This window comes from Pleurodeles waltl, chromosome 7 (genome assembly GCF_031143425.1).
Source record: "Pleurodeles waltl isolate 20211129_DDA chromosome 7, aPleWal1.hap1.20221129, whole genome shotgun sequence".
In the NCBI taxonomy this organism is placed as follows: Eukaryota; Metazoa; Chordata; class Amphibia; order Caudata; family Salamandridae; genus Pleurodeles; species Pleurodeles waltl.
This window is the reverse complement of record NC_090446.1, coordinates 1,456,235,574-1,456,255,692: the sequence shown is the minus strand read 5'-3', so window position 1 is coordinate 1,456,255,692 and position 20,119 is coordinate 1,456,235,574. Positions and strand designations below refer to the sequence as shown.

Genomic DNA, 20,119 nt, shown 5'->3' with positions numbered 1-20,119 from the left:
GAGGCTCTGCTAATCAGAACCTCAGTGGTTATGCTCTCTCATTTCTTTCCAAATTGTCACTAACAGGCTAGTGACCATTTTTACCAATTTACATTGGCTTACTGGAACACCCTTATAATTCCCTAGTATATGGTACTGAGGTACCCAGGGTATTGGGGTTCCAGGAGATCCCTATGGGCTGCAGCATTTCTTTTGCCACCCATAGGGAGCTCTGACAATTCTTACACAGGCCTGCCACTGCAGCCTGAGTGAAATAACGTCCACGTTATTTCACAGCCATTTTACACTGCACTTAAGTAACTTATAAGTCACCTATATGTCTAACCTTTACCTGGTAAAGGTTAGGTGCAAAGTTACTTAGTGTGAGGGCACCCTGGCACTAGCCAAGGTGCCCCCACATTGTTCAGAGCCAATTCCCTGAACTTTGTGAGTGCGGGGACACCATTACACGCGTGCACTACATATAGGTCACTACCTATATGTAGCTTCACAATGGTAACTCCGAATATGGCCATGTAACATGTCTATGATCATGGAATTGCCCCCTCTATGCCACCCTGGCATAGTTGGCACAATCCCATGATCCCAGTGGTCTGTAGCACAGACCCTGGTACTGCCAAACTGCCCTTCCTGGGGTTTCACTGCAGCTGCTGCTGCTGCCAACCCCTCAGACAGGCATCTGCCCTCCTGGGGTCCAGCCAGGCCTGGCCCAGGATGGCAGAACAAAGGACTTCCTCTGAGAGAGGGTGTTACACCCTCTCCCTTTGGAAAATGGTGTGAAGGCAGGGGAGGAGTAGCCTCCCCCAGCCTCTGGAAATGTTTTGTTGGGCACAGATGTGCCCAATTCTGCATAAGCCAGTCTACACCGGTTCAGGGGACCCCTTAGCCCTGCTCTGGCGCGAAACTGGACAAAGGAAAGGGGAGTGACCACTCCCCTGACCTGCACCTCCCCTGGGAGGTGTCCAGAGCTCCTCCAGTGTGCTCCAGACCTCTGCCATCTTGGAAGCAGAGGTGCTGCTGGCACACTGGACTGCTCTGAGTGGCCAGTGCCACCAGGTGACGTCAGAGACTCCTTCTGATAGGCTCCTTCAGGTGTTAGTAGCCTATCCTCTCTCCTAGGTAGCCAAACCCTCTTTTCTGGCTATTTAGGGTCTCTGTCTCTGGGGAAACTTTAGATAACGAATGCAAGAGCTCATCCGAGTTCCTCTGCATCTCTCTCTTCACCTTCTGCCAAGGAATCGACTGCTGACCGCGCTGGAAGCCTGCAAACCTGCAACATAGTAGCAAAGACGACTACTGCAACTCTGTAACGCTGATCCTGCCGTCTTCTCAACTGTTTTCCTGCTTGTGTGTGCTGTGGGGGTAGTCTGCCTCCTCTCTGCACCAGAAGCTCCAAAGAAATCTCCCGTGGGTCGACGGAATCTTCCCCCTGCAACCGCAGGCACCAAAAAGCTGCATTACCGGTCCCTTGGGTCTCCTCTCAGCACGACGAGCAAGGTCCCTCGAATCCAGCGACTCTGTCCAAGTGACCCCCACAGTCCAGTGACTCTTCAGTCCAAGTTTGGTGGAGGTAAGTCCTTGCCTCACCTCGCTGGGCTGCATTGCTGGGAACCGCGACTTTTGCAGCTACTCCGGCCCCTGTGCACTTCCGGCGGAAATCCTTTGTGCACAGCCAAGCCTGGGTCCACGGCACTCTAACCTGCATTGCACGACTTTCTAAGTTGGTCTCCGGCGACGTGGGACTCCTTTGTGCGACTTCGGGTGAGCACCGTTTCACGCATCCTCGTAGTGCCTGTTTCTGGCACTTCTCTGGGTGCTACCTGCTGCTGAGAGGGCTCCTTGTCTTGCTCGACGTCCCCTCTCTCTCCTGGTCCAATTTGCGACCTCCTGGTCTCTCCAGGGCCACAGCAGCGTCCAAAAACGCTAACCGCATGATTTGCAGCTAGCAAGGCTTGTTGGCGTTCTTTCGGCGGGAAAATACTTCTGCACAATTCTCCACGGCAAGTGGGATCCGTCCACCAAAGGGAAAGTCTCTAGCCCTTTTCGTTCCTGCAGAAACCTCAGCTTCTTCTGTCCAGTAGAAGCTTCTTTGCATCCACAGCTGGCATTTCCTGGGCATATGCCCATCTCTGACTTGCTTGTGACTTTTGGACTTGGTCCCCTTGTTCCACAGGTACCCTAGATTGGAAATCCACAGTTGTTGCATTGTTGGTTTGTGTCTTTCCTGCATTATTCCTCTAACACGACTTCTTTGTCCTTAGGGGAACTTTAGTGCACTTTGCACTCACTTTTCAGGGTATTGGGGAGGGTTATTTTTCTAACTCTCACTATTTTCTAATAGTCCCAGCGACCCTCTACAAGGTCACATAGGTTTGGGGTCCATTCGTGGTTCGCATTCCACTTTTGGAGTATATGGTTTGTGTTGCCCCTATCCCTTATGTTTCCCCATTGCATCCTATTGTAACTATACATTGTTTGCACTGTTTTCTAAGACTATACTGCATATTTTTGCTATTGTGTATATATATCTTGTGTATATTTGCTATCCTCTCACTGAGGGTACACTCTAAGATACTTTGGCATATTGTCATAAAAATAAAGTACCTTTATTTTTAGTATAACTGTGTATTGTGTTTTCTTATGATATTGTGCATATGACACTAAGTGGTACTGTAGTAGCTTCACACGTCTCCTAGTTCAGCCTAAGCTGCTCTGCTAAGCTACCATTATCTATCAGCCTAAGCTGCTAGACACCCTATACACTAATAAGGGATAACTGGGCCTGGTGCAAGGTGCAAGTACCCCTTGGTACTCACTACAAGCCAGTCCAGCCTCCTACATTGGTTGTGCAGCGGTGGGATAAGTGCTTTGAGACTACTTACCACTCTTGTCATTGTACTTTTCATAAGAGAAAAATATACAAAACAAGGTCAGTGTATATACACATAGCCAAAAAGTTTTGCATTTCCTCTTTTCACTCTTTTCTAAGTGCTGAAAAGTACTTCTAACTTTCTAAAAAGTTCTAAAAAGTTAAAAAAGTTTTTTTTCTCTGTCTTTCTAAAAGCTCTGACAAACTTTTTATCTTTTACTATCACTTTAACTCTCTCTAAAAATGTCTGGCACAGGCCAAAATGTTGATCTGTCCAAACTGGCATATGACCACCTTAGCTGGAAAGGAGCAAGGAGTCTCTGTGTAGAGAGAGGTTTGAGTGTAGGGAAGAATCCTTCCTTGGAACTGTTACTTAACATGCTTAGAGAACAGGATAAGGCTAGAAGTGCCCCATCTGTTGAAAAAGTAGCTAATGGTTCTCAATCTGATCCAGGGACTCCCCCAGGAAAAGATTCAGGAAAAAAACTTCCTAGCCTGCCCATTACTAGACAGTCTAGCATAGTTGGTAATGATGATGAGCCACACCATACAAATAGTGTTGTCTCACATCATAGCAAAAGCATTTATTCTCACCATACTGGTAGTGATGTTTCTGTTAGCCAAGCTGTTAGGGTGGCCTCTGTAAGGGACAGGTCTCCTTCTGTCCATTCTCACCATACTTCTGTTTCAAGGCATGTCCCTCCCACCCACCCTGATGACAGATTGTTAGAAAGGGAGCTCAATAGATTGAGAGTGGAACAAACCAGACTGAAGCTCAAGAAGCAACAGCTGGATTTGGATAGACAGACTTTAGAAGTAGAGAAGGAGAGACAGAAACTGGGTTTAGAAACCCATGGTGGCAGCAGCAGTATTCCCCATAGTCATCCTGCAAAAGAGCATGATTCCAGGAATCTGCACAAGATAGTTCCCCCTTATAAGGAGGGGGATGACATTAACAAGTGGTTTGCTGCACTTGAGAGGGCCTGTGTTGTACAGGATGTCCCTCAAAGGCAGTGGGCTGCTATCCTATGGCTATCATTTAGTGGAAAAGGTAGGGATAGGCTCCTTACTGTGAAAGAAAATGATGCTAATAATTTCCAAGTTCTTAAGAATGCACTCCTGGATGGTTATGGCTTAACCACTGAACAATACAGGATTAAGTTCAGAGAGACCAAAAAGGAGTCTTCACAAGACTGGGTTGATTTCATTGACCATTCAGTGAAGGCCTTGGAGGGGTGGTTACATAGCAGTAAAGTTACTGATTATGACAGCCTGTATAACTTGATCCTGAGAGAGCATATTCTTAATAATTGTGTGTCTGATTTGTTGCACCAGTACTTGGTGGACTCTGATCTGACCTCTCCCCAAGAATTGGGAAAGAAGGCAGACAAATGGGTCAGAACAAGGGTGAACAGAAAAGTTCATACAGGGGGTGACAAAGATGGCAACAAAAAGAAGGATGGCAAGTCTTCTGACAAGGGTGGGGACAAATCTAAAAATGAGTCATCAGGCCCACAAAAACACTCTGGTGGGGGTGGTGGGCCCAAATCCTCTTTTAATCAGAACAAGGAACAGAAACCATGGTGCTATTTATGTAAAATAAAAGGCCATTGGACAACAGATCCCAGTTGTCCAAAGAAAGGCACCAAGACTCCTACCACTACAACCCCTACTGCTACACCTAGTGTCCCTACTAATAGCAGTGGTGGTGGGAGCAAACCTACTAATAGCCAATCCAAGGGAGTAGCTGGGCTCACTATTGGTAACTTAGTTGGGGTTGGCCTTGTTAGGGAGGCCACAGAGGCTGTGTTAGTCTCTGAGGGGGCTATTGATTTAGCCACCTTAGTTGCTTGTCCCCTTAATATGGATAAGTACAAGCAGCTACCCCTAATAAATGGTGTTGAGGTTCAGGCCTACAGGGACACTGGTGCCAGTGTGACTATGGTCATAGAGAAACTGGTCCACCCTGAACAACACCTACTTGGTCACCAGTACCAAGTAACCGATGCTCACAACAACACACTTAGCCACCCCATGGCTGTTGTAAATCTCAACTGGGGGGGGGTTACTGGTCCAAAGAAAGTTGTGGTAGATTCAGATTTACCTGTAGACTGTCTATTAGGGAATGATTTGGAGACATCAGCTTGGTCAGATGTGGAGTTGGAGGCCCATGCAGCAATGCTGGGCATCCCAGGGCATATTTTTGCTTTGACAAGGGCTCAGGCCAAAAAGCAAAAAGGACAGGGAAGCTTGGATCCTGGAACAATGGACCAAGTGCTCCCTAAAGCTAGGGCTAGTAGAAGCAAACCACTTCCTACTATCCCTCCCTCTACAGTGGATTCTACTTCTGAGGAAGAAGAATTCCCTCCCTGTGCAGAACCTACACCAGAGGAGCTGGAAGCAGACACTGCTGAGCTTTTGGGTGAAGGGGGGCCTGCCAGAGAGGAGCTGAGTGTGGCACAGCAAACCTGTCCCACATTAGAGGGTCTCAGACAGCAAGCTGTCAAACAGGCTAATGGGGATGTCAGTGACTCTCACAGAGTTTACTGGGAGGACAACCTCTTGTACACTGAGCATAGGGATCCTAAACCTGGAGCTGCCAGGAGATTAGTGATTCCTCAGGAGTACAGAAAGTTCCTCCTAACCCTGGCACATGACATTCCCCTAGCTGGGCATCTAGGACAAATGAAAACTTGGGACAGGCTTGTTCCCCTGTTTCATTGGCCTAGAATGTCTGAGGACACAAAGGAATTTTGTAAGTCCTGTGAAACCTGTCAAGCCAGTCGCAAGACAGGTGGCACCCCAAAGGCACCCCTTATTCCACTGCCTGTGGTTGGGGTTCCCTTTGAAAGGGTAGGGGTTGACATAGTTGGCCCCCTTGACCCTCCTACTGCTTCAGGCAATAGATTTATCTTGGTGGTAGTGGACCATGCCACAAGATATCCTGAAGCTATTCCTTTAAGGACCACTACAGCACCTGCAGTGGCAAAGGCCCTCCTGGGAATATTTTCCAGGGTGGGCTTCCCAAAGGAAGTAGTATCAGACAGGGGAAGCAATTTCATGTCTGCATACTTAAAGGCCATGTGGAAGGAGTGTGGTGTAACTTACAAGTTCACAACACCCTATTATCCACAAACAAATGGACTGATGGAGAGATTTAATAAAACTCTCAAAGGCATGATTATGGGTCTCCCTGAAAAACTCCGCAGGAGATGGGATATCCTTCTACCATGCCTCCTTTTTGCCTACAGGGAGGTACCCCAGAAAGGAGTGGGCTTCAGCCCCTTTGAACTTCTTTTTGGACACCCTGTTAGGGGTCCACTCACACTTGTAAAGGAGGGTTGGGAACAACCTTTAAAAGCTCCTAAGCAGGATATTGTGGATTATGTACTTGGCCTCAGATCAAGAATGGCTGAGTACATGAAAAAGGCCAGTAAAAACCTTCAGGCCAGCCAAGAGCTCCAGAAGCAATGGCATGATCAGAAGGCTGTTTTGGTTCAGTACCAACCAGGGCAGAAAGTGTGGGTCTTGGAGCCTGTGGCCCCAAGAGCACTCTAGATAAATGGAGTGGTCCCCACACAATTGTTGAAAAGAAGGGAGAAGTCACCTATTTAGTTGACTTAGGCACTGCCAGGAGTCCCCTTAGGGTGCTCCATGTCAACCGCCTGAAACCCTACTATGACAGGGCTGATCTCACCCTGCTCATGGCAACTGATGAGGGACAGGAAGAAGACAGTGATCCTCTACCTGATCTCTTCTCTTCCACAGAACAAGATGCTCTGGTGGAAGGTGTAGTTTTGGCTGATTGTCTTACTGCTGAGCAGAAAGACAATTGCATAAATCTCCTAGATCAATTCTCTGAACTCTTCTCTACTGTGCCAGGTACCACTTCTTGGTGTGAGCACACTATAGATACTGGAGACAGCTTGCCTGTCAAAAGTAAGATCTATAGGCAGCCTGACCATGTCAGGGACTGCATAAAGCAAGAGGTCCAGAAAATGTTAGAACTAGGAGTGGTTGAGCACTCTGACAGTCAATGGGCTTCTCCTGTGGTACTGGTACCAAAACCCCATTCCAAAGATGGAAAGAAGGAAATGCGGTTTTGTGTAGACTATAGAGGTCTCAACTTGGTAACCAAAACTGATGCTCACCCTATACCCAGGGCAGATGAGCTCATAGATACACTGGCATCTGCCAAGTATCTAAGCACTTTTGACTTGACTGCAGGGTATTGGCAGATCAAATTGTCAGAAGATGCTAAACCTAAGACTGCATTTTCAACCATTGGAGGACATTACCAGTTTACTGTAATGCCTTTTGGTTTGAAAAATGCACCTGCCACTTTTCAGAGGTTAGTGAACACAGTCCTGCAAGGGCTGGAAGCTTTCAGTGCAGCATATTTGGACGATATAGCTGTCTTTAGCTCCAGCTGGGATGATCACCTGGTCCACCTATGGAAAGTTTTGGAGGCCCTGCAAAAGGCAGGCCTCACTATCAAGGCTTCAAAGTGCCAGATAGGGCAGGGTAAGGTGGTTTATCTGGGACACCTTGTTGGTGGGGAACAGATTGCACCACTTCAGGGGAAAATCCAAACAATTATTGATTGGGTTCCCCCTACCACTCAGACTCAGGTGAGAGCCTTCCTAGGCCTCACTGGGTATTACAGGAGGTTCATTAAGAACTATGGCTCCATTGCAGCCCCTCTTAATGACCTCACATCCAAGAAAATGCCTAAAAAGGTATTATGGACAGCAAACTGTCAGAAAGCTTTTGAGGAGCTGAAGCAGGCCATGTGCTCTGCACCTGTCCTGAAAAGCCCTTGTTACTCTAAAAAATTCTATGTCCAAACTGATGCATCTGAATTAGGAGTAGGGGCAGTCCTATCACAACTTAATTCTGAGGGCCAGGATCAACCTGTTGCTTTTATTAGTAGGAGGTTGACCCCTAGAGAAAAGCGTTGGTCTGCCATTGAGAGGGAGGCCTTTGCTGTGGTCTGGGCTCTGAAGAAGTTGAGGCCATACCTGTTTGGCACTCACTTCATTGTTCAGACAGACCACAAACCTCTACTTTGGCTAAAACAAATGAAAGGTGAAAATCCTAAATTGTTGAGGTGGTCCATATCCCTACAGGGAATGGACTATACAGTGGAACATAGACCTGGGAGTAGCCACTCCAATGCAGATGGACTCTCCAGATATTTCCACTTAGACAATGAAGACTCATCAGGTCATGGCTAGTCTTATTGTCCTTCGTTTGGGGGGGGGTTGTGTAGGAAAGTACCATCTTGCCTGGCATGTTACCCCCATTTTTCACTGTATATATGTTGTTTTAGTTGTATGTGTCACTGGGACCCTGGTAACCCAGGGCCCCAGTGCTCATAAGTGTGCCTGAATGTGTTACCTGTGTAGTGACTAACTGTCTCACTGAGGCTCTGCTAATCAGAACCTCAGTGGTTATGCTCTCTCATTTCTTTCCAAATTGTCACTAACAGGCTAGTGACCATTTTTACCAATTTACATTGGCTTACTGGAACACCCTTATAATTCCCTAGTATATGGTACTGAGGTACCCAAGGTATTGGGGTTCCAGGAGATCCCTATGGGCTGCAGCATTTCTTTTGCCACCTATAGGGAGCTCTGACAATTCTTACACAGGCCTGCCACTGCAGCCTGAGTGAAATAACGTCCACGTTATTTCACAGCCATTTTACACTGCACTTAAGTAACTTATAAGTCACCTATATGTCTAACCTTTACCTGGTAAAGGTTAGGTGCAAAGTTACTTAGTGTGAGGGCACCCTGGCACTAGCCAAGGTGCCCCCACATTGTTCAGAGCCAATTCCCTGAACTTTGTGAGTGCGGGGACACCATTACACGCTTGCACTACATATAGGTCACTACCTATATGTAGCTTCACAATGGTAACTCCGAATATGGCCATGTAACATGTCTATGATCATGGAATTGCCCCCTCTATGCCACCCTGGCATAGTTGGCACAATCCCATGATCCCAGTGGTCTGTAGCACAGACCCTGGTACTGCCAAACTGCCCTTCCTGGGGTTTCACTGCAGCTGCTGCTGCTGCCAACCCCTCAGACAGGCATCTGCCCTCCTGGGGTCCAGCCAGGCCTGGCCCAGGATGGCAGAACAAAGGACTTCCTCTGAGAGAGGGTGTTACACCCTCTCCCTTTGGAAAATGGTGTGAAGGCAGGGGAGGAGTAGCCTCCCCCAGCCTCTGGAAATGCTTTGTTGGGCACAGATGTGCCCAATTCTGCATAAGCCAGTCTACACCGGTTCAGGGGACCCCTTAGCCCTGCTCTGGCGCGAAACTGGACAAAGGAAAGGGGAGTGACCACTCCCCTGACCTGCACCTCCCCTGGGAGGTGTCCAGAGCTCCTCCAGTGTGCTCCAGACCTCTGCCATCTTGGAAACAGAGGTGCTGCTGGCACACTGGACTGCTCTGAGTGGCCAGTGCCACCAGGTGACGTCAGAGACTCCTTCTGATAGGCTCCTTCAGGTGTTAGTAGCCTATCCTCTCTCCTAGGTAGCCAAACCCTCTTTTCTGGCTATTTAGGGTCTCTGTCTCTGGGGAAACTTTAGATAACGAATGCAAGAGCTCATCCGAGTTCCTCTGCATCTCTCTCTTCACCTTCTGCCAAGGAATCGACTTCTGACCGCGCTGGAAGCCTGCAAACCTGCAACATAGTAGCAAAGACGACTACTGCAACTCTGTAACGCTGATCCTGCTGCCTTCTCGACTGTTTTCCTGCTTGTGCATGCTGTGGGGGTAGTCTGCCTCCTCTCTGCACCAGAAGCTCCGAAGAAATCTCCCGTGGGTCGACGGAATCTTCCCCCTGCAACCGCAGGCACCAAAAAGCTGCATTACCGGTCCCTTGGGTCTCCTCTCAGCACGACGAGCGAGGTCCCTCGAATCCAGCGACTCTGTCCAAGTGACCCCCACAGTCCAGTGACTCTTCAGTCCAAGTTTGGTGGAGGTAAGTCCTTGCCTCACCTCGCTGGTCTGCATTGCTGGGAACCGCGACTTTTGCAGCTACTCCGGCCCCTGTGCACTTCCGGCGGAAATCCTTTGTGCACAGCCAAGCCTGGGTCCACGCCACTCTAACCTGCATTGCACGACTTTCTAAGTTGGTCTCCGGCGACGTGGGACTCCTTTGTGCGACTTCGGGTGAGCACTGTTTCACGCATCCTCGTAGTGCCTGTTTCTGGCACTTTTCTGGGTGCTACCTGCTGCTGAGAGGGCTCCTTGTCTTGCTCGACGTCCCCTCTCTCTCCTGGTCCAATTTGCGACCTCCTGGTCCCTCCAGGGCCACAGCAGCGTCCAAAAACGCTAACCGCACGATTTGCAGCTAGCAAGGCTTGTTGGTGTTCTTTCGGCGGGAAAACACTTTTGCACGACTCTCCACGGCGAGAGGGTTCCGTCCACCAAAGGGGAAGTCTCTAGCCCTTTTCGTTCTTGCAGAAACCTCAGCTTCTTCTGTCCAGTAGAAGCTTCTTTGCATCCACAGCTGGCATTTCCTGGGCATATGCCCATCTCCGACTTGTTTGTGACTTTTGGACTTGGTCCCCTTGTTCCACAGGTACCCTAGATTGAAAATCCACAGTTGTTGCATTGTTGGTTTGTGTCTTTCCTGCATTATTCCTCTAACACGACTTCTTTGTCCTTAGGGGAACTTTAGTGCACTTTGCACTCACTTTTCAGGGTCTTGGGGAGGGTTATTTTTCTAACTCTCACTATTTTCTAATAGTCCCAGCGACCCTCTACAAGGTCACATAGGTTTGGGGTCCATTCGTGGTTCGCATTCCACTTTTGGAGTATATGGTTTGTGTTGCCCCTATCCCTATGTTTCCCCATTGCATCCTATTGTAACTATACATTGTTTGCACTGTTTTCTAAGACTATACTGCATATTTTTGCTATTGTGTATATATATCTTGTGTATATTTGCTATCCTCTCACTGAGGGTACACTCTAAGATACTTTGGCATATTGTCATAAAAATAAAGTACCTTTATTTTTAGTATAACTGTGTATTGTGTTTTCTTATGATATTGTGCATATGACACTAAGTGGTACTGTAGTAGCTTCACACGTCTCCTAGTTCAGCCTAAGCTGCTCTGCTAAGCTACCATTATCTATCAGCCTAAGCTGCTAGACACCCTATACACTAATAAGGGATAACTGGGCCTGGTGCAAGGTGCTCACTACAAGCCAGTCCAGCCTCCTACAAGGACTCGAGAGGAAGCCTTTCTGATGCAAATGATCCAGGGTGAGGTATGCGCAGTAAATGTAGTAGGTCTGCACTAGGCGTGGCCTGGAGGAAATTGTTATGTCCTGAGGGGGCATTAATGCATCACTCCAGTCATCGTCCTCCAGGGGCCCCAACCAGCCCTCTCACAGGTCATGAGGTGATCCAATGTGCTGGAGGCATTGTTACTTAAAGTACAATAGATCTGGGAGACCCCTCCCATCCCCAGGGCACCCATGAATAGTTTGGCCTCCAAGGGGCTTGTTACAAATAGGGTCTAGTTGGCAGTGGTTTCCACCCTGTCTAGTTAGGGACCATCACTCTAGTAAGGGTAAGGGAGTCACACAGTTAAAATAATCCCTGCTCACCCATTTTGTAGCTTGGCTTAACCATTTAAAATTATCTCAGAGGCAATGCGCAAAGTATTTGTATACACCCACAGTAACACAGTGAAAATACCACAAAAGTACTCCACATCAGTTTAGAAAAATAGCCAATATTTATCTGAGTAAAACAAGACCAAAACAACAAAAATCCAACATACGTAAATTAAGTTACAAAATGTCAAAGATTAAATGTAGAATAGAATTAAAAACACAATACCTCCAACTGAAGCTATCAGAACGTCTTGACAGAGTTGCTTCCAACGGTCTAGCACCACACGTGAGGGAATGTCACTGGCCACTGAGTCGTGTACGCCCTGGTTACAGTACCTTGGAAAACGATGAGGAAACAAAGACGTTGCACGGAGTCGGGGAGGTGAGGTGTTGCTGGAGCTGGTGCAGTGTTGGTTCCTTATTGCCACCAGGGAGGTGAGTCATCAGTTCATTACTGCTTGGTATGGGAGGTGAGGAGTTGGTTCATTACGGTTGCAGGGGATGTCATGGGGCATTGGCGGCGAGGCGGCAGCTTCTTACGACAATACTGGGTCAATGATTCCAGCAGGTCAAGACGTAAAGCATCGAATTCACGGAATCCTAATCACACCACAAGGCCACAGGTGCTGCAGAGGAGTGAGAATCGGGTGCCACGGATGTCAATGACACTGCACTCTGGACTTATGCTGTGGTGTGACTTCAGAGGTGCTGCAGCAGCGTTGGGCCTGTGTTGTAGGACGTGGTAGGTACACTCAGCAGGGACCACGGCTCCGGTGCTGGCAGTGGTGCGGGGTCAGAGAGCGGTGCCAGTAACAAAGTTACACTGGAATCCGATGCACTAGTTTCTTCCTTGTTGCACCAGTACTCACTCCCAAGGGCCCAGAACTGGATTTATCACGAGTTGGCGAGCATGACTCTCAGCAAGAGAGCTCAGGCACTGGCTGGTGAAGGGTTTGATGTCCCTGAGTCTTCTTAACAGATGGCAAGCTCAGTCCAAGCCCTTGGAGAAACTTTTGGAGCAGGATGTAGATAGGCAAGTGCAGTCCTTTCCCTCCAAGGACAGAAGCAGCAAGCAGAAGGCCAGCACAACAAAGCAACCAGCAGAATGGCAATCCCTCTCACAGCATCCAGCTCTTCTTCCTGGCAGAATTTCCTCAATCCAGAAGGATTCGAACTATGTGGTGTCAGAGGTCCAGTACTTATACCCATTTCTGTCTTTGAAGTGGGCAAACTTCAAAGAGAAGTCCCCGCCTTTCCCTGCCCTGGCCCCCGGCACACTCCAGGGGGTTGAGGATTGCTTTTTGTGAGGACCTGCACAGCCTTATTCAGGTGCAAGTGTCAGCTCCTTCCACCACTCTAGCTCAGGAAGACCCATTAGCTTAGTGATGGGCCATCAGGATGTGCAGGGCACACCTCAGCTACCTTTGTGTGTCTGTCTAGAGTGAATGTGCAAACAGCAGAGCTGTCATCCTGGCCCAAATTTGTATTCAGCATACAGGCAGAGGCACAGAATGATTACTCAAAAAAGATGCCCACTTTCTAAAAGTGGCATTTTCAAACCCACTGTTCGAAAACCAACCTCACCAAAAGATGTATTTTTAAAGTGTGAGTTCAGGGACCCAAAACTCCATATCTCTATCTGCTTCCAATGGGGAATTACACTTAAAAGATATTCCAAGGCAATTCCTATGTTACCCTATGGGAGAGACAGGCCTTGCAATAGTGAAAATCGAATTTAGCTTTACTTCACTATCAGGACAAGTAAAGCACACCAGTATATGTCCTACTTTTTAAATACACTGCACCCTTCCCTTAGGGCTGCCTTGGGCCTGCTTTAGGAGTGACTTACATGTACTAAAAGGGAAGGTTTGGGCCTGGCAAGTGGGTGCACTTAACGGGGTCGAAATGGCAGTTTAGAACTGCACAAACAGACACTGCAATGGCAGGCCTGAAACATGTTTGCAGGGCTACTCATGTGGGTGGCACAAGTAGTGCTACAGGCCCACTAGTAGCATTTTGTTTACAGGCCCTTGGTACACCTGGTGCACTGTACTAGGGACTTACTAGTAAATCATATATGCCAATTGTTAGACCTGACAGCCTTAGGGTGGTCATCTCCCAACTTTTTGCCTCCCTCTCTCCATTTTTTTGACACTGTTTTTGCTGGTTTGAGGTCTATGCACACTTTACCACTGCTGACCAGTAATAAAGTGCATGTGCTCACTCCCCTAAACATAGTAACATTGGTTCATACACAACTGGTATATTTAATTTACCTGTATGTCCCTAGTAAAATGCACTACCTGCGCCCGGGCCTGTACAATTAATGCTACTAGTGGGCCTGCAGCACTGATTGTGCCACCCACAGAAGTAGCCCCTTAACCATGTCTCAGGCCTGCGATTGCAAGGCCTGTGTATTAAGTTTCACTGCCACTTTGACTTGGCATTTAAAACTACTTGAAAAACTTTAAACTCCCCTTTTTCTTCGTATAAGTCACCCCTAAGGTAGGCCCTAGGTAACACATATGGGGGGTGCTATGCAAGTAAAAGGCAGGCCATGTACTTATGTGTTTTACATGCCCTGGTAGCGAAAAACCCACAAATTCAGTTTCCACTACTGTGAGGCCTCCTCCTCTCATAGACTAGCATTATAATTGCCTTTATATATATTTTGTTAGTGGTAGATTCTGTTAGCGCGTCAAAGCCTTAATAAGTAAACTTACAAGGAGACGCATTTAGGTCGACAAACCTTTTGACCACATTTGGGGACTTCTCAGCACGAAATTATCTTCTTGATATCACAAATCAATGAATCAATAAACAATCAATAATAACAATCGCTAATCAATAAACATTTAATAAAACTTAATCATTGAACTCACCATAACTCCTTAGTTCACGAATAACCACACCAGTTTAGTCAAAAGTTAAGATATTTATTTCCCTATTGGTTACAATCTATCATCATGTCTGTTAATCTTATTTAACAATAAACCACAGCAAACAATCCTAATTAGTAAGCAAACACGACTTTGATCAATGCATCAGTTATATACGCTCAATATTTAGGCACATCATTAATATGAAGCAACTTAGCAGAGTCTCATTAGTACATTGATTCAACAAAGCAAGAACTCAGTCATTTGTCTATTTGCATAAGATATTTGTAAACGCCTTAACTAACCACGAATTAGCATTAGCATGTTGGGCCTCATGCAAAACATTTTAGTAAACACAAATTTAGAAAAGTATCTAAACTAAGGCCTCTATCAAAATAGCAGTTGGTACCTAGAACGAAAAGGCAAACAGACAATCACAATCTTGCATCAGATAGTTACCAATCCAACAGTTCAGCAAACAGCGTCAGTCTTCATCCTCAGGACATGAGTCGATTCACCATCAGCAGAGATAGGACGAGGCAAAGTCTCAAGATAGCATAGCTCAGAAAACAAACTTACTTCCCTCAGATGGAGGAGAAGTTGATATCAGACAAGAATTAGGTAGATGATGGTTTGAAGTGACAGGACAATTTAACTCTAAAGTATGGGTTTGTAGTGTCTGGAAAAATGGCAAAAGTCTTATGGCAAAGGAAAATGGGCAAATGTCCCCGTCAAAGTGGAAGAAGGAAAAAGTGTGTGTGTGTTTCCCTTGGGTTACACCGTTAAATTAAAACTGTCTAATTGTTCCCTAATACCTCATTGGATAAAGTTATGTGCATCGTTATCTCTGTCCAATAATTCGGTAAGCACCTTACTAGAATTTTCCCGTTTACAGTTCCCATGTCGCAGATTGGTCCATGTTATTGACGTCTTCAACGGTTGGAATGTCAGGTAGAAAATGTTACACTTTACGCTCCAGTCAGTGTCTTCATTGTCTTCTCCTAGTACGGTTAACCTTGCACCTGTTGCGAATTACACTGTTGCATCCAGCAAGAATGTTGCCTTGAGCAAGCCGGTTCTCATGAGAAAGAATTTACTACGGCTACATGCATATAGCCCCTGGAAAAATACAGCTTTGTGTCCTTCAGGAAAACAGCGCATTTATACATTAGAAAATAATATGAGGCCAGGCAGCTAGGCCCAAACCCTCCCTAAGCTAAGGCCCTCTAATTTAATAAAGCGAACTCTTAATATATAACTCTAATTATGATATACTAATACAAATTCAAAACATTATTGCACAATAATTCAGGATTAATAAGCCTTTCATTAGTCTTCGTATACATTGGTAGCCACTCCCCGTGGGCACATTTCAAACGTGTGCATTATTTTCTATGTTAACACATGTTCTGTGCAGCTTCATCACACAATATATTTGCAATATTTTGTAATTAATATTAATTTTAAAGACACTCCAAAAATCCCTCCTCTGATGACACTTGTCATCACACAAAACCTTCTCCCGAATATTACATCAGTCAGAATTTAGTCATTTCAATCTCTTCACTTATTAGCATTTCCCTTGATTTTTCCCTAAACAATTTTTCCCTTTCTTTTTCTTCTCTCCTCTTACTATTTTTCGCCTTATTCAATTTTATCCTTTTGCTAATTTTACATGCCACCCCATAACCCAAATAGGCAAGCTATAACAATCAATATCCCCTGTATTATTTTAGACAATACCCCATGCCAAATGTTGCTAAGCCAATTCCCCACTGAAGCAAAACCTCTTCCAACCTTTTCCCAAACACCAGGTTCCTTCAAATCCTTCAAGTCTGTACTATCCCTAGTCAAGTTAGTAAGCATATTTCTAATCTCATTACTATTATCTGGTATATAAGCACAACAATGACGCTCATTAAGCATCCTACAAACTCCGCCATTTTTCGCTAAAAGAATGTCTAAGGCAAGCCTGTTTTGGAGAGTCATCGCCCTCTCCCCAGCAAGTTCAGTATCCATCAGGAGTATAGCTCCCGAAAAATTTGTCAGCATGTTATCCACAATAGTAGACAACTTTTGAATCTTTATTGAATTTAAGATAACTCCCACTGAAGGAATTATCGCCCCAAATATGTCTCCCACTATACCAGCAGCGGTCTCTCTCTTCTGTCTAGTACGAGGTAAATCAGACAATTTTGGAAACCTTTTCAAATCGTCAAGTTGATACATCTTTGGGAATACTATCCCCAAGTAACATGTCCCATACCATCCCTTTGGAAGACGGTAATAAGCATTAAGCCCACATATGTAATAGATCCCTGGGATCGCTGGATCCTGCCCATTTAACACGAAAGCCCATTTACTCTGAAACAAAAACACATGCTTACATTCACTCATTCCCACAAACACATCGTCATAATATGATTTCGGCCTAGATATACAAAGCTTCCCTACGTGTAATGCATCTAAAGCTAGCTTCCCTTGCTCTTTAATTGCACCATAACTTTCACTACTAGCAAAAGCTCGCTGCTGAATCCTTTTTTCAATTTACCCTTTAATACCCTCTTTCTATCCTCCGTGTGATCTAAAAAGCTTTTCTCTACAGGTGTAAGCAAGCATGTCAGATTATTGCGATGTGCATAAGACATACTAATTGTCAATGTCGGCTCAAAGAATCCTTTAACTAACTTTATACTGTAGTATCTAGCTACACTACTCAAATCCTCTATTATAGGTACATAAGAAAACACCAAATCATGATTAGAATAGAAGTATTGGACCTCCTCCTGATTATAAAATCTTGTTAGTAGCAGACTACAGCTTATCCCATATTTTAACGGCAAGCTATGATAGGTAACCCCCTCTTGTACCGGAACAGGAATCTGTGTGCACACAAAGTAATCCTTCGCTTCCATTGTCTCAACATATTCACTCAGCAGGCGACAGAAAACATTAGTAGAAAGTTCCCCTTTTGCATTAGTTCCCTCATGCAAATATCTCTCATCCAGCTCAAACCTCTCCCAAGCTGTTAGTGCAGTGATAGTTTCAGGAATTGTAGCATTGTTAGTCCCACTCTTATCCGTTTGTGTCATACCCACAATCACAACCACAATCAAAATCATACACACAATACCTAAACCAGCACTCAAGTATTTACAACGCCTACTCCCTTCATTCTCCTGCTTAGTGTTAGCCATGATCTGTAGAGAATCAGAAAGTGAAGGATAATTAATTCAAAACAACAACAACAGAGGATGGTCCCGCAGCAAAAGTCAGAACAAGCAAATATTCTTTCAGCGATTATTTACAGCTTTCACTCTTTCTCCCAGGATCCTTTGTCAATTCAGGTTTGCAGCTTGTCTAAATCGGTTTTCAAAAGTCAACTCAGGTTCTCAAAGTTTCATCCGGTAATGTCTCAGTCTCTTTATCAAGTTCGATCTTAGCTCAAATCTTTACACCCTTTCAGATCCTTCAGCCAGACTCAGGTGCCAAAATATTGGCCTGGGATCTCTCGATCAAAACAGAATGCCAGGAACTCCTGTTGCCATTCAGCTGTTGTTGCATACGCCCACTCAGGACCTGCGTCCCTTCTATTTGCTACTCTCTTACTTTTCAATTTGCGATCACCTTGCAACTCTCCTTCACTTAGATCTTCTCTCCTTGTTGTGTCAATTTCTTCTTCTATAGCATCTTCGACAACCACTTTTCCCTTTTTCACTTGCAACTCTGGCCACTTGTCTCCTTTCAGTATCTCTCTGGTCTTTGATCCTTCCAGTGGCAACCCTTCTTTCTCTCTTGACTCTATGGTGTTTTCGCTTGATGGACCTGCAATCTGCTCAGGAGGAGTTTGGACACTCTGACTCTCTTCCCCCTCAACTCCTTCACCTTCTGGGTCTGTCAAGTGCTCTGGCTCATTCTCATAATCATCTACTTCTGAAAGAACCTCTCTTTGACTAGGTTCCCCTATTGCCTCGGTTAAGATAGGCTCACCGTCACCTCTCTGGATCTCTTCTCCTTCGTCTCTTACTGGGGTGGCCAAGCGGTCCTCAACGGGCTCTCCTCCTGTCTCAGTTCCCCTTTGATTACTCTCCGGCCCTGAGACTTCCTTTTCTGTTGTTGGTACTTTCAACAAATCAACTTCCTCATCAGTCAGACACGTCACCTTTTTCGTGTGACTGGCATGGATCCAGTTTGGAACTCCTGCACACTTCACAGCAGTGGTAGTCGTTAGTATCACTTGGTAGGGTCCCTTCCAATGCGGCTCCAAGCACGTCTTCCTTATGTGTTTCTTGATGACAACCCAGTCACCAGCTTTCAAGTTGTGTCCTAGATCATGAATCAGTGGCACGGTGGTAGCTTCCACCTGGTGAGAAAAAGAGCGGACCACATCAGCCAGACCCTTACAGTAGTCCAACACTATATCATCCGTGATATTCACAAGAGCATTTGCAGTCACTCCGGGCAGTCTCATAGCTCGACCCATGAGAATCTCATGCGGAGACAGTCCCGTCTTCTTGTTAGGGGTATTTGTCATTGACATTAACACTAAAGGTAATGCGTCGGGCCATTTCAAATTCGTGGCTGCACACATTTTCGCCATTCTCGATTTTAGGGTACCATTCATCTGTTCCACTAGTCCTGATGCCTAAGGGCGATAGCTACAATGCAACTTCTGCTCAATGTTCAGTGCTGCCCACAGTAACCTAACCACCTCGTTGTTTAAGTGACTTCCCCTATCTGATTCTAAAGAGATCGGAAAACCGAAATGTGGCATCAATTCCCTAAGCAGTAGCTTTGCTACTGTAAGGCTGTCATTCCTGCGTGTAGGATAAGCTTCAATCCAATGACTAAAGATACACACAATCACCAACACATATCTTAAACCTCCACACACAAGCATCTCAATGAAATCCAATTGCACTCTGCTAAATGGGCCTCCGGCTCTCCCAATGTGGCTCAAATTCACCACTGTCCCTTTCCCCGCGTTCATCTGTTGACAGATGATACAACGATGGCATATCACCTCTGCATCTTGTCTAAATTTTGGATTAAACCAGCCAATCTTGAACAACCTGATCATGGCATCCCTCCCAATGTGTGCTTGGCCATGGTAAAGCCTTGCAAATTGTGACAAGAGACTGTTCGGCAAGACCATTTTCCCCTCGTCTGAAACCCACAAATCTTCTGGTCTTTGTATGCATTGCAATCTAACCCAAGAACGCTTCTCATCTTTGCTGGCACGACCCTGCAACAATTTCAGCTCTTCTAAAGTGTCAATCACCCTCAATGCATACCCTGTACACGTCTCATTTTCCTTTTTAGGCAACAATTCCCATTGATTCTTAAATGATATAAAGTTCAATGCGCAAAACCTTGCGACTTGTTCTGCATATCCATTTCCCATTGAAACAAAGTCTTGTGACTTCAGGTGTGCACTGCATTTCACCACTGCAATTTCATGAGGTAACTGAATCGCGTGCAACAACTCCTTAATTCTTTCACCATTTTTCACTGGCGAACCAGAAAAGGTCAAATGACCCCTCTGTGACCATAGTTGTCCAAAATCATGGACAATTCCAAATCCATATCTGCTATCAGTATAGATAGTCACTCTCATCTGAGCAGAGACATGACAAGCTCTGGTAAGAGCTACCAGTTCAGCTACCTGAGCAGAATACACTCCTTGAAGCCAGGACGCTTCCAGGATACCAGAAATCGTGCATACAG

At 45.9% G+C, this 20,119-nt stretch overlaps 1 protein-coding gene across 1 annotated transcript in view; it reads left to right on the top strand.

Moving 5' to 3' along the window:
- Window positions 1-20,119, top strand: part of LOC138247078 (IgGFc-binding protein-like) — a 289,562-nt gene that overhangs the window by 137,772 nt on the left and 131,671 nt on the right. The gene's annotated exons all lie outside the window — the stretch shown is intronic.